We start from the raw sequence: 15,769 nt of genomic DNA on the forward strand, positions 1-15,769 counted from the left end.
GAGCTCAAGAGTGCAATAATGAGTATGGCATCAGGTAAAGACACAGACCCAGATAGCATTCCTGCTGAAATAACACAAAATAATAATACACCAAATTGCACTATTTTACTTGGAAGTACTTCATGTAATTAAGAACCAGAACCACATTCCTCCATGGATGACAGAGGGCCATCAAAATCATCTTTAAAAAGAAAGATAAATATTTAATAGATCCTTACTCACATGGACTCATATCAGCTTGCCTAATTCTGATTTTACATTGTTTCAATTCTCCCTAAATTTCTGGGCTTTTCCAATGCACTTCCATTGTATATTACAAGCACATTTCTAAAAAATCTAGACTCTATTATGTTCAGATTTATACGGCATGGTAAAATAGCACACAGGTTAATTAGATTACTCAAACTACCTGTTGTCAAGAGTGGATGGGCACTACTGGATTGGAGGTTGTGCTACTGGGCTTGTATGGGAAATTGTATATAAACTATTTCAATGTTCTAAGGTACTACCTAACTCTGAGTCGGTTAAGAATACCTCTTTATATGTACTACAAAAATATAATGGTCACATGGGTAGCTGTGGCCTACTCATCCACAGAAAAGTAAAGTGTTTATAGTAAGAATGCTTTAATCCCAAGTTAAAGTCACTCAGGCCCGCATTACGACCCTGGCGGTGGGTGATATAGTGGTGGTAATACCGTCAACAGGCTGGCAGTAAGTACCACCAAATTATGACCATGGCGGTGATATCTCTGATAAACAGCCAATGTATCACACCAACCACCAAGGCGGAAACAACAGCCACCATGGCGGTAGCTGCCAACAGCCAGGCAGAAGTCATAGTTCCAGCCACCATATTAAGACCCAGCAAACAGCGACCTTTTCGGGGGCGGTACCAACACCAACAAAAGCCTTGAAGAAACAGAGCACAGAAGTGAAAGGACTCACCACTGGAGACACAGGGCAGAACCACGCTGCCTTGGAACCCGAAATGCAAGTCTTCCAGATGATCTTCTATGTTATGCTCCACCTGGAACACCAACGCCGACGGAGACTACGACGGTGAGTACAGCCGCCTAGCACACAGGATATGGAGGGAGGAAAACGAGAGTGACACATACATGGACAAAACACACCCGACACACACACACACCATACACACAACCAGCTACACAACAAAAAAAATGTTACCTCGAAAATCGGCAGAATAATGCAAGGACAGCAGTAATTGATTAAAGTGATTGTAATCAGTTCAACATCAGAATTAATAATCTGATTTGGCAATAAAACAGATATGTATACATGTATAAAAAAGGGACTCTGCCCAGTCCAAAGTTCAAAAGGACCACATGGCCACACGGCACAGTCGAAGGCACAACTCGATTCCTGACCACATCTGGATAGAACACTGCAGGGGCATCAGTTTGCAAATAAGCAGGCACCTCAGGAGGAGGGGGGCACCTCAGCCGGATGCGGGAACAAGCCCACTGGTTATGGAGGGGGCAACATGCCCATTGCTTTGTCCTGGGGAGTTCAAGGCCACAGTCTCTGGAGTGGGTGTTTTGCCCACTGATTCTGGAAGGGACAACATGCCCATTGCTTTGTCCTGGAAAGTGCAAGGCCACAGTCTCTGGAGTGGGTGTTTTGCCCACTGGTTCTGGAGGGGGCAACATGCCCATTGCTTTGTCCTGGGGAGTGCAAGGCCACAGTCTCTGGAGTGGGTGTCTTCCCCACTGGTTCTGGAGGGGCAGCATGCCAATTGCTTTGTCCTGGGGAATGCACGGCCACAGTCTCTGGAGTGGGTGACTTTCCCATTGGTTCTGGAGGGGGCAACATGCCCATTGATTTGTCCTAGGGAGTGCAAGGCCACAGTCTCTGGAGTGGGTGACTTTCCCACTGGTTCCGGAGGGGGCAACATGCCCATTGCTTTGTTCTGGGGAGTGCAAGGCCACAGTCTCTCAAGTGGGTGTCTTGCCCACTGGTACTGGAGGTGACAGCCCGCACAGTAGCCCCTGGAGGGTGGATTACATGACGTCCGCCGGCGATGATGGCTGCATGCTGGTGGTGGTTGGTAGAGGCTCCTGGGCAACCCCTGCACTCACTGATGGCTGCATGCTGGTGGTGGTTTGGGGAGGCTCCTGGGCAGCCCCTGCACTCACTGATGGCTGCATATTCACAGATGGCCATGGGGGCCCCGTGAGTGCTGATGGTGGTGGTGTTTGCCTGACAGCTTCTGCTGTTGTGGCGTGCCTCTTGTCCTCCTGGTCATGGGTTGGGGATGCCTTACCCTTCCTGGCAGGGGTGGATGGGCTCTTCCCCTCTCTGCCTGGTGGTGCAGGCTCCTTCCGCTTCCTCACAGCTCGTGCAGGCTCCTTCCCCTTCCTCACAGCTGGTGCTGGACTCTTCCCTTTCATCCCAGGTGGTGCTGGCTCCTTCCACTTCAGTGTTGTTGGTCTGGTACCAATACCACCACAAGAAGTTGGCAGAGGACACAGGGGACACATGTAAGTGTGAGTGTGGACGTAACAGGGTGGGAGATAGAGGAGGAGGAGGAGGAGGGGGAGACAGTGGAGGCAGTGCATGTTGTCATGTTTGCAACTGTATGGTGTTTGTGTGAGGGCCTGTGGGATTAAGTGTGGTACTTGTGTTTGCCTGTGCCATTCATGTGTGTTGTCTTGTGTGCATGCTCATCTGCCTGTGTGCTTGGGATGGGATGGGGTTGAGGAGAATGGGATTGGGAAGTGGAAGTGGAAGTTGGAGGGGGGACGGTTGAAACAGGGACAGTGGCTGCCATCAGAGAGGAGGCCAGAGCCTGAATCGATCTATGTTGGGCCGAAAAATCCACTGTGAATGCCCTCCAGGAATGCATTGTATTGCTGCATCTGGGATGCCAGCCCCTAGATGGCATTCTCCATGGATGACTGCCCTACAGAGATGGATCTCAGGAGGTCAATAGCCTCCTCACTCAGGGCAGCAGGGCTCTCTGGGGCAGGGCCTAAGTTGCCTGGGGCGAAGGAGATGCCCACCCTCCTGGGTGAGCGGGCACGGGCAACTCTTTGAGGGGCTACTGGGAGGGCGGTGCTGGTACAGGGGTGGCGGCTGTACCTGCAGCTGGGGTGGCCACAGAAGTGTCCGCCACCACCAGGTAGCTCCCATCGGAGGAGGTATCAGAGCCTGTGTTGTCCCCTCCAGTCCCCGCCGTGGTGTTCCCATTGCCCTCCGTCCCACTGGTTCCCTCGCCATCAGTAGACTCTGCCTCCAGGGTCCTGTGGGATGCAGCTCCCTCTATCCCCGGTGCCTCTGCTCCTCTGCCAGATGATGCTAATGCACATAAGGACAAGATGACAAAACAAGAAAGGGGGGCAGAGAGACAAAGGATACACTGGGTCAGTGACTGCACCAACACCACCGTTTGCGTACACAGTACCCTCACACACATGGAACAGGCCTACGCACTATGCATTGCACTACCAGTGAAATGGCTAGTCACCAAGGCATGAAGAGGGTCACACACCGTCAACTGCAGCACACCTAGGACCCACGCAGCCCTGCCTAGAAGTGAATACTAACAAGCTAGGTAACCAGTATTTTGAATTCAACCCTTTGCCTCCAGAGGACCTACGCTGCTATGTCTAGCCTTAGGGGCACCCACTAACACACAACCACCACCCAGATACCACCTCACCAGCCATAATTTGTAATGATAGCCACTTTACTCACCCCCTTGTGGCTGCTGTGATGCCCTCATGCGCCCATCCAGCTCAAGATAGGCCACCGGCAGTAGGAAGGCCATTAGGGTGGTTAGGGTCCAACGGGCACCCCTTCCTCATTGGGAGGCCATCCCCAGCTGGGCCTCTGTGGTCTTCCGTGCCCAGCGTTTCAGGTCTTCCCACTGCTTCCGACAGTGGGTGCTCTGCCTGCCATAGAACACCAGGGTCCGCACGTCCTTGGCGATGGCACTCCATATTCCCTTCTTTTGATGTGCGTTGACCTGCAGAGGCAATACAGACAGGAGAACACCATTCGACAAACAGTCCAGCCTGTCACCCAAATGGCCCACCATACCCGTTTCCATCACCACTGGCACACACATAGCCCAGCGCATATACACCGCCAAGAGGAAATCCAACCCCCCACACGATGCCTCCACACACAACTCCATACATTCATGACACATGCATTGTGCCCTAAATGTACTCACTTGTTGGTCTGGAGGCCCATACAGCTGTCCATACTGGGGTAGTACCCCATCCACTAGCCTCTTCTACTCCTCAGAAGTGAAGGCTGGGGCCCTTTCCCCGGTCACATGGGCCATGATAGGTTCCAGACAAAGGTCACAGGAGCACATGCAGTGTAGGTCCTCTCCTATGGAAGGTCACGAAACAAGTGAGGAATGTGAAATAAAATCGCAGTCACGTCGGCAGTAGTGCATTCCGTCACCACCGGCGTAGGTCTCCATTGTCCACTTTACCCCATACTGCCCAATATAAACCAATGAGGAATTGGACGGCGGTTCACGACCGCCTACCGCCATGGCAAACAACGTTGGCTGCATTACCTCAATTCCACATGTCCCTCCACACAGGACAGGTTGTCGCCATTTCAGGGGGGTGAACAAGCCTATCGATAATTTCTGCATCACAGGATATATAGGCACATACTTTTAAATTACACTGTCACAAAACATGATTGCGCAATGTGGACTACTGTTGTGGTGTAGTTGTTCATATTGTGACAGCCCTTAGATACCTACCGCTGCGCATGAATAGGAGATGGAAACATACCCCTGTGTACAGACCCCTGGTGGACTTGGCTACACTAGAGAAGAGGCACATAATTCTCACCTATAGACTGGACAGGGCCACAATCACAGAGCTGCGTGCCCAATTCGAACCTGACCTGATCTCAGCTATCCGTCATCCGACTGGGATCCCCCCTCTAGTGCAAGTTCTATCAGTGCTCCATTTCTTGGCAACTGGTTCTTTCCAAGTGACATTGGGAATGGCAGCAGGAATGTCACAGCCAATGTTCTCAATAGTGCTAGCAAGAGTCTTGTCTGGCCTGATAAAACACATTTGTAGCTTCATTGCTTTCCCCCAGGTTGAGGATCTGGCCACTGTGCCAGGTTTTATGCAATGGGACATATCCCCAATATAATTGGGGCGATTGACAGAACACATATTGCGTTTGTCCCCCCCGGCAAAATGAACAGGTGTACAGGAATCGTAAGAGTTTCCACTCCATGAATGTGCAGATGGTGTGCTTGGCGGACCAGTACATCTCCCACATCAATGGTAAGTATCCTGGGTCGGTACACAATGCCTTTGTCCTAAGAAATAGCAGCATCCTAAATGTGATGTCCCAACTTCAGAGGCACAGGATGTGGCTAATAGGTGACCCTTGGTCCCTACCCAGTGTTTGTTGGTGTATGCCTATGCTGTTAGCCAAACAGGATAGTGTGTGGCTAAATGTTGTCCCTCAATATTTACTGGTGACTCTGGTTACCCTAACCTATTGTGGCTGCTGACCCCTGTGAGGAATGCCAGGACAAGGGCAGAAGAACATTACAATGAGGCACATGGGTGAACCAGAAGGATCATTGAGAGGACCTTCAGCCTCCAGAAGGCCAGGTTCAGGTGCTTCCATCTGACAGGTGGAGCCCTGTGCTACTCACCCAAGAAAGTCTGCCAGATAGTAGTGGCATGCTGCATGTTGCACAACCTGGCCCTCAGGTACCATGTACCTTTTCTGCAGGAGGAGGACACTGGAGATGCCCCTGTGGCAGCAGCAGACCCTGAGGACAGTGAGGATGAGGAGGCAGACGATGAGGATGTGTACAACAGAACATTAGTAATCCATCAGTACTTCCAATGACACACAGGTGAGACAGTGCAACTTCACATTTCTATGCCTATTGGTATATTCTGTGTGGCATTGGCATGCTGCCATTACCCACTCCTTTACCATACTTACTGTTACCTATGGATTTTCTTTTTACATATGTTGGTGTTATGACAACAATGTCCTGATGTGATCACAACAGCCAGCAACAGGTCATTAATGCTATGCTCACATTATGCACAGTTCATTTGCAATAGTTGTAGCTGTTTCAATCAATACACATTTGAAATACATGAAATACTAGTAGTCAAGTTTTAGCCAAGGGTGTTTATTGTAGTGCTAAGAAATTGAGGGGAAAGTGCAATGGAATGAGGTGATGATGGCGGAAAGTCCAGGGTATTGTTCCAGTCTGTTAGTAACACAGGTGCAGTGTCCATGGGGACATTGGAAGGGGAGCAATGCCAGTTCAAGGTGGACAAGGTGACTGGGTGGGACCCAAGGGGACAAGCAGGAGAGTCTCATTTCCTGGCGGTGGTATTGGCAAGTGTCAATGGCTTCTGTGTGGGTTGTGGGGAACGTTTGCAGGGTGGTTCACCTTCTGCAGGGGGAGGGATGCTGGTGGCCTGTGGGTCCTGTGGCGGAGCCTCCTGGCCACTAGCGGCAGCGCAAGTTTAGTTTTAGTTTTATGAGTTTATAGAGCCGTAGCTACCCTAGGGCATCCCAGCGTTAAAAGTACACAACGAATCTCAGAAGACCAAAGGGGGCAGATTAACTGCAGAAACGGATAGTTTTCAGCTTCTTCCTAAACAGACGTTCTGAGGATTCGTGCCGAAGTTCAGAGGGCAGAGCGTTCCAAAACCGGGCAGCCCTGATGGTGAAAGAATTACCTCCCCATGATTTCTTGGCACAAGGTATATAAATCTGTCGAGAAGATAGAGATCTCAGGTGTCTAGAGGGAACATAGAAAGAGATCCACTTTCTAAGAAAAAGAGCGCCCCTATTATGTAAGACTCTACGAAAAAAACACATGGATTTGAAATGAATGCGCTGTTTGATCGGGAGCCAGTGAAGAGTTACCAGCGCTGGTTTGGCAGAGAGGTGCCTGGGGGAGTTCAGAAGAAGTCTAACCTGCTGCGTTCTGCACAATCTGCAGCCTCTTTATTACATACTCTGGGGAACTGAGATATAAAGAGTTCCCATAGTCTAGGTGAGAGAGAACTAAAGCCTGGACAAGAATTCTTCTGGCAGTAAAAGGCAGAAGATTAAGAATCTTCCTAAGAGCTCTGATAAAGCCAAAACAGACCGAGGACATTCTTTTTACTTGCAGCTCCATCGTCAAACGAGGGTCAAGCAGAAAACCTAGGCTTTTTACCTGTGCCTTTGGGGAAGGCAAGCTATTAAAAGCCTCTGAATGCAATGCCAAAGGTGAGGCAGGGGTGCCATTGCCTACGATCAGTACCTCCGATTTGCCATCATTGAATTTAAGTTTAGATAAGGTCATCCAATCCCCAATATCCTTCATACAACAGGCCAGATTAACGGAAGAGGAATTCCCAATACTAGAAAGGGATACCACTAATTGAGTGTCATCGGCATAGGTGACCATTGAAAGATTATAGGGAGGGACTACTGTGGCCAAAGATGATAAATAGATATTAAAAAGAGTTGGGCTCAAAGAAGAGCCCTGCGAAACTCCACAAGTCAAAGGCACAACGTCAGACAGAAAAGAACGATCCAAAATTTGGAAGGATCTTCCTGTGAGGAAAGAAGAAAGCCAAGAAAGGGCCATGCCTCCTAGCCCTGTCTTGGAGAGTCTGTCATAAAGGAGGGTATGATCAACAGTATCGAAGGCTGCACTAAGATCAAGAAGGATAATAGCAACATGACCTCCTTGGTCTAGAAGTTGACGAGCCGATTCAGTCACCGTAAGGAGTGCCGATGCCGTGTTGTGTTGAGCTCTAAAACCCATTTGAGTGGGGTGTAGAAGCTCATGGCTCTCGAGATAGCTGGTCAGTTGCAAGTTTACATGCTTCTCCGAAATCTTAGCTAAAATAGGAAGGAGAGCAATAGGTCTGTAGTTGTCCAGAGCGGAGGGATCAAGCTTTGGCTTTTTCAGAAGAGGTTTTATAATAGCATGTTTAAGGGACTTGGGAAGAATACCTGAAGACAGGGAGCTATTGAGTATTTCTGTCAGAGGTGAGACAAAAATGTCTGCAGCCTTCAAAAGAATAGAAGGGGGGCAGGGTCCAAGGGGGAGACCGATTTGATGTTAGAGAGAAATTTAAGAGTTAGTGCGCCTGTGAGGGGTAAAAAATTAATTAGCTGGGTCCCAGTAAAAAGAGAATTTGTATCCTGCTCATCTGGCTTCTCCTGAGAGGGGGATGAGAGAAAACCAGAGTATATCTTAGTGATCTTATCCTGAAAATGAGCTGCTAGTACATTACTATATGTAGTGGAAGCTTCAACTGGAGAGGGAGGCATAGGAATTATGGTGAGCTCTTTAAAAATCTGAAAAATGTATTTCTGAGAGGCTGAAGAATTCTCTATTCTGTTGCTATAATAGGCAGTTTGAACTCCTCTGATATGATAGTGATAGGATCTAGTGGCTTGTCTATAGGCTTCTTTAGCAGAGGAGCTGTAATTTGTTCTCCAAGTTCTCTCCAATTTTTTTGAAGTTCTTTCTGAGTTCTAGTAGAGAGGATGAGAACCAAGGATTAGACTTGTGAACAGTTTTTTTTATTCTCAGTTTAATGGGCAAAACTGAATTCAAAGAGGTAGAGATCCAGCTATCAAATAGATCCACAGCATTAGGGGAGGCATAGTCGTTAATTGTAGAAGAGGCACGAAGTGCACTATGCCAAGTAATTGGTACCAACTTCGACCAGGTACGCCCCACAGTGGTGAGCCTGGGTTGGGGATCTATAAAAACATCATAGGGAAAGGTAAATGACAATAGAAAATGATCCATCCAGAGTAAAGGCAAAGAGGATGAAATTGTAAGATCGGAGATATTGCTAAAAATAAGGTCTAAGGTGTGACCATTCAGATGAGTGGGGCCAGTGACAGGTTGGACCATGTCCATTGCGGTGAAGGAGGCTAACAGAGATTTTGCCGAAGGACAATCTATGTTGTCAAGATGAATATTAAAATCACCAAGGACAGTTAGATTGGGAGTCTTACCGATAAGACTGGCTACTACATCGGGTATAACTTCCAAAAAACATGCACAGGGGCTGGGAGGACGATAGAGAAGAATTCCTGAGAAAGTGAAGGTGGAAGACAGGTACAGAGAAAAGGACATACTTTCGCATTCTGGGATCCCAAGTGGCAATGTCACACACTTAATCGAGTTTTTATAGATAATGGCTATACCGCCGCCTCTCATCCGGAGTCTATCTATATGAGCTATAGAGTAGTTAGGGGGTAGGGTATTACAGGTATCGATTGAGGATTCTTCATTTAGCCAAGTTTCCGTCAGGAACAAGGCATCCGGTACTAAATCTTCTAAAAGTGTGTAAATGTGTAAAGAGTGTGCCGATAGAGAGTGGCAGTTGAGCAACAGCAGTTTGCCCAGTTGATGAGAAGAGGTGTTAGAAGGAGGGGCGACCATGGGCGACCAAGAGCAGCTAGGACATGAGGAACAAACAAAAGACTGAAAAGTACCTGCAGGGGTAGAGCATATATGGGTGCCTCTAAGAGTGTGCAATTGAGAAGAAGAATACATCAATCTATTCGTAGAAAAATGAGCAGCATCCCTGGGCACTGGGCGCGGACGGGCGCAGACGGGCTTGCTTCGCCCGCGTTTAAATGAGGCATGCAGGAGGCCAGACCTGGCTCCAGGACCAACCACTAGTCCGGCAACAAAGATGGCTGCTGCAAAATGGCACAGTAATGGCTGCCAGATAAAAGATAAAAAGAGTGACAGGGAGCCCCTAGAAACATGGGCACTGGTGCAGAGCCACACCCCAAGAGAAAAGTGTACAGATATTTTTAAAAGATTCACAAACAGCCCCCGAGACCCGTTTAAAATAAGGGAGTCCTTGCACAAAAAGCAAAAATATCGTAAAAGTAGTACCACAGCCTAAAGAAACAACAGTTATTAAAAATGCTATTAACAATTGTAAGGAAATGCCTGCTTGGCATGGTTACCCCCTGACTTTTTGCCTTTGCTGATGCTAAGTTTTGATTTGAAAGTGTGCTGAGGCCTGCTAACCAGGCCCCAGCACCAGTGTTCTTTCCCTAACCTGTACCTTTGTTTCCACAATTGGCACACCCTGGCATCCAGGTGAGTCCCTTGTAACTGGTATCCCTGGTGCCAAGGGCCTTGATGCCAGGGAAGGTCTCTAAGGGCTGCAGCATGTCTTATGCCACCATGGGGACCCCTCACTCAGCACAGACACACTGCTTGACAGCTTGTGTGTGCTAGTGGGGATAAAACGACTAAGTCGACATGGCACTCCCCTCAGGATGCCATGCCAACCTCACACTGCCTATGAAGTATAGATAAGTCACCCCTCTAGCAGGCCTTACAGCCCTAAGGCAGGGTGCACTATACCATAGGTGAGGGCATAAGTGCATGAGCACTATGCCCCTACAGTGTCTAAGCAAAACCTTAGACATTGTAAGTGCAGGGTAGCCATAAGAGTATATGGTCTGGGAGTCTGTCATGCACGAACTTCACAGCACCATAATGGCTACACTGAAAACTGTGAAGTTTGGTATCAAACTTCTCAGCACAATAAATACACACTGATGCCAGTGTACATTTTATTGTAACATACACCCCAGAGGGCACATTAGAGGTGCCCCCTGAAACCTTAACCGACTACCCGTGTAGGCTGACTGGTTTTAGCAGCCTGCCACACACCAGACATGTTGCTGGCCACATGGGGAGAGTGCCTTTGTCACTCTGTGGCTAGTAACAAAGCCTGTACTGGGTGGAGGTGCTTCTCACCTCCCCCTGCAGGAACTGTAACACCTGGCGGTGAGCCTCAAAGGCTCACCCCCTTTGTTACAGCACCCCAGGGCACTCCAGCTAGTGGAGTTGCCCACCCCCTCCGGCCACGGCCCCACTTTTGGCGGCAAGGCCGGAGGAGATAATGAGAAAAACAAGGAGGAGTCACTGGCCAGTCAGGACAGCCCCTAAGGTGTCCTGAGCTGAGGTGGCTCTGACTTTTAGAAATCCTCCATCTCGCGAACCCGGCGCTTGTTTGCACACTGCACCCGGCCGCCCCCGTTCCGCTGAGGGTGTACTTTCTGTGCTGACTTGTATCCGCCCTGGTGCCCTACAAAACCCCCCTTGTCTGCCCTCCGAAGACGCGGGTACTTACCTGCTGGCAGACTGGAACCGGGACACCCCCTTCTCCATTGAAGCCTATGCGTTTTGGGCACCACTTTGACCTCTGCACCTGACCGGCCCTGAGCTGCTGGTGTGGTAACTTTGGGGTTGCTCTGAACCCCCAACTGTGGGCTACCTTGGACCCAAACTTGAACCCCGTAGGTGGTTTACTTACCTGCAAAAATTAACAAACACTTACCTCCCCCAGGAACTGTTGAAAATTGCAGTCTAGTTTTAATATAGCTATATGTCATTTATGTGAAAACTGTTTATGATATTTTGCTAATTCAAAGTTCCTAAAGTTCCTAAGTGAAATACCTTTCATTTGAAGTATTACTTGTAAATCTTGAACCTGTGGTTCTTAAAATAAACTAAGAAAATATATTTTTCTATACAAAAACCTATTGGCCTGGAATTGTCTCTGAGTGTGTGTTCTTCATTTATTGCCTGTGTGTGTACAACAAATGCTTAATAGTACCCTCTGATAAGCCTACTGCTCGACCACACTACCACAAAATAGAGCATTAGAATTATCTCTTTTTGCCACTATCTTACCTCTAAGGGGGAACCCTTGGACTCTGTGCATACTATTCCTTACTTAGAAATAGTGCATACAGAGCCAACTTCCTACATTGGCGGATCAGCGGTGGGGTACAAGACTTTGCATTTGCTGGACTACTCAGCCAATACCTGATCACACGACTAAATTCCCAAAATTGTCATTAGAAACTGATTTTTGAAATTTGAGCTATTTTTCTAAATTTTTAAAAAGTCCTGCTAGGGCCTTGTGTTAGTCCCTGTTAGCATTTCTTTTAGAGTTTAAAAGTTTAGTGAAAGATTGAATTAAGTTCTAGAGATAGTTTTAGATTCTTAAAAAGTATTCCAACTTTTAGAAACATAGGGGGTCATTACAACATTGGCGGTATAAGGTGCTTACCGACGTGCAGAAGACCGACAATACACCGCCGCGGCCGGGGTAGACCGCCACAGCTATTATGACACACATCACGGAATCCGCCACAATTCAGACACCCACACAACACAGCCACACCAAAGGTCAGCGATAAACATGCGGAAACAAATCCTCCACCTCCACTCCAACAGAAACACGCCCATGCTATTACGACCCACAAATCCACGCGGCGGTCTTTCAACCGCGGTATTCCATTGGCGGTACACACCGCCGCGCTCAAAATACACACACATCTCCAAAACACCGCCACATTGGACAACTCAAAATACACACACCTGATACACATACAAACACGACTCCCACACACCCAACACAATATAAAACACACACCCACAAACCCCTACGACCAAAAATTTGAGACGAAGGCGAGAGAGAGAACACAGCAATAGACAACCCCACCACACAGAGGCACACAACACCATCACCCACACAACATCCACGCACAAAACACCACATACCACTACACTCACCACACTCATCAACACATACACCACCCCACACATCACACACACCACCCCATGTCAAGCCAAAGACACCCCCGCTTCTCCGAGGAGGAGCTCAGGGTCATGGTGGAGGAAATCATCTGGGTAGAGCCACAGCTATTTGGCTCACAGGTACAGCACACATCAATAGCCAGGAAGATGGAGCTATGGCAAAGAATAGTGGACAGGGTCAACGCTGTGGGACAGCACCCAAGAAATAGGGAGGACATCAGGAAGAGGTGGAACGACCAATGGGGGAAGGTGCGTTCAACGGTATCCAGGCACCACATCGCGGTACAGCGGACTGGCGGCGGACCACCACCTCCTCCCCTTCAACTAATAACATGGGAGGAGCAAGTCTTGTCCATCTTGCATCCTGAGGGCCTCGGAGGAGTCGTTGGAGGAACGGACACTGGTAAGTCAAATCTTAACTATCATATACCCCACCCTACCTGCATGATATCACACCCCCCCACCATCACACCGTCCCCTATCACCCCAAATCCTCACCTATCTACCCATTACACCAACCATCCATCCCAAACCCAAGCCCTGCATGACATAACTAAGCATCAACACCCATCACCAAAGCATGCCCATTGCACAGACCCAGAACACCCCCCAACCATCAGCACACAAGCCCCCCCACAGGAATGCCTGCACTGGGGTTCACGCACACCCAACCATTGCTCACCATGAAACACACACATGCAATAATCATGTACTTATACCCCCGCAGGAACCCGAAGGAACGTCACCACACCAGAGGGTCCAGACAACACCACTCCACCCCCAGAAGAGGCCCACAGTGACGATAGCAGCTCTGCCCCACTGGATCTTAATGACCAGCCCGGACCATCGTGTGCCTCGGGACAGTCGGTTCCCCTTGCCCAGCCACAGCCCAACACCGAGCTTCCACCCTCTGGTAACACCAGCACAGCACCCACCCAGCGGGCCCAAACCTCCCTACCCAGGACAGGTCAATCAGCTGTGTGTCTACCACTACAGGGCACCCAGGGTAACCCACCACCCCAACAACAACAGGGACCTGGGGGCAGTGGTAGTGGGCACACGGTCCAGGGGACGGAGGCCCAGGAACATAGGGGAACTGGGAGGGCTGCTGTGCGACAGAGGGAGGACAGGCCAAGGGAACCCACTCTCAACGAGGCCCTCTCCTCCATCATGGGAGCATACCACCACTCCCAGGAGACGATGGCCACGGTCCTGGACAAGTTGCAGGAGACCCTGCGTCTGCAGGAGGAACAATATTTGGGGTTCAGGGAGGAGCTTAGGACCATTGGCTCCGCCCTGGGCACCATCGTAGGGGTGCTGACATACATTCAAAAGACCTTGAGGGACACCGTGGCACTCCAAGGGGCCCCTGACACTAGCCAGGATGACGAACTGCCCACCACCTCCGCCGGCGCTAGTGGACAGGATGTCCCGCCACAGGACCACCACACCAGCACCCCACCCCCTGCAGATGGACAACCACCACGCAAGTGGGCCCTGAGATCCAGGAACAGGACAGAGCAAGATGGCAAGACCCCCACCAGGAAATAAGACCACCCTGATAGTCCTCCCACTGTCCCACTTTGTTACCCTGCCCAAATCGGAACTGCCCCAGCTCCACTTCCAATGCCCAGATGTGCAATGTACCTGTGAGACTAATAGACTGGACTCTGCCATGGACATTCCTCCACCATCACCCATCACCATTTTACAACTCCCCTTCATTTTTGTGCACTTAAATAAACACCCTTGAAACACCCAAAAAAATTGGAGTCAGTCTATGATTTGTAAATCTGTATTATCAATTACAGTTGCATAATGGGTTACCCATTGGAAGGCTAACATACCTATGTCACACATCACAAGCCCTTCAAGGATGCAAACAGTTGACACGTAGGTTACCACATTTGTGGAACTGAAATGGAAGGGGACAATTCAGTTAACAAATAGTGAGTGAAATTGAGGTACAGGATAGAGGTAGATGTGTGAAAGTTAATGTAATGGTAAAAAAGAAAAAGTTCTCACCTGTGTGTTACTGGAAATATTGCTGTATGAGTGACTCCCTGTTGTCGTTTTCGTCTTCCTCAGCTTCATCCTCATCACTGTCCACAGGCTCCACAGCTGCTACAACACCGTCATCTGGATCATCCTCCTGCTGAAAAGGCACCTGGCGTCGCAAAGCCAAGTTATGGAGCATGGAGCAGGCGATGATGATGTCGCACACCTTCTTCGGTGAGTAGAATAGGGATCCACCTGTCATATGGAGGCACCTGAACCTGGCCTTAAGAAGGCCGAAGGTGCGCTCGATAACCCTCCTAGTCCACCCATGGGCCTCATTGTACCGTTCCTCTGCCCTGGGATTCCTCACTGGGGTCAATAGCCAGGAAAGGTTGGGGTAACCAGAGTCCCCAATAGCCATACACGGTGCCTCTGGAGTTCACCCATCATATCAGGGATGATGCTATTGCGCAGGATGTAGGCGTCATGCACTGAGCCAGGGAACATAGCATTTACATGCATCTCGCAGGTACTGGTCTGCCAAACACACCATCTGGACATTCATTGAATTGATAACTCTTCCGGTTCCTGTACACCTGTTCACTCCTGCGGGGGGGGCAGAGCTACATGGGTTCCATCAATGACACCTATGACATTGGGCATATGTCCAAGGGCATAGAAGTCACCTTTCACTGTAGGCAAATCCTCCACCTCAGGGAAAATGATGTATCTCCTTACGTGTTTCAGCAGGGCAGACAACACTCTGGACAAGACGTTGGAAAACATAGGCTGGGACATCCCTGATGCCATGGCCACTGTTGTTTGAAATGACCCACTTGCAAGGAAATGGAGCACTGACAGCACCTGCACGTCAGGGGGGATTCCAGTCGGATGGCGGATTGGTGAAATCAGCTCTGGCTCCAACTGGGTACACAGTTCCTGGATTGTGGCACGGTCAAACCTGTAGGTCATGATTAAATGTCGCTCCTCCATTGTCAACAGGTCCACTAGCGGTCGGTACACCGTCGGACGGTGCCTACGAAGGACAACAGCGAAGAAACAGTCACTATTCTTCCAGGTATGTACCCACAGTCACACACAAGACTACACCAGACAATAAACCCTT

This window comes from Pleurodeles waltl, chromosome 6 (assembly GCF_031143425.1).
Source record: "Pleurodeles waltl isolate 20211129_DDA chromosome 6, aPleWal1.hap1.20221129, whole genome shotgun sequence".
Taxonomy (NCBI): Eukaryota; Metazoa; Chordata; class Amphibia; order Caudata; family Salamandridae; genus Pleurodeles; species Pleurodeles waltl.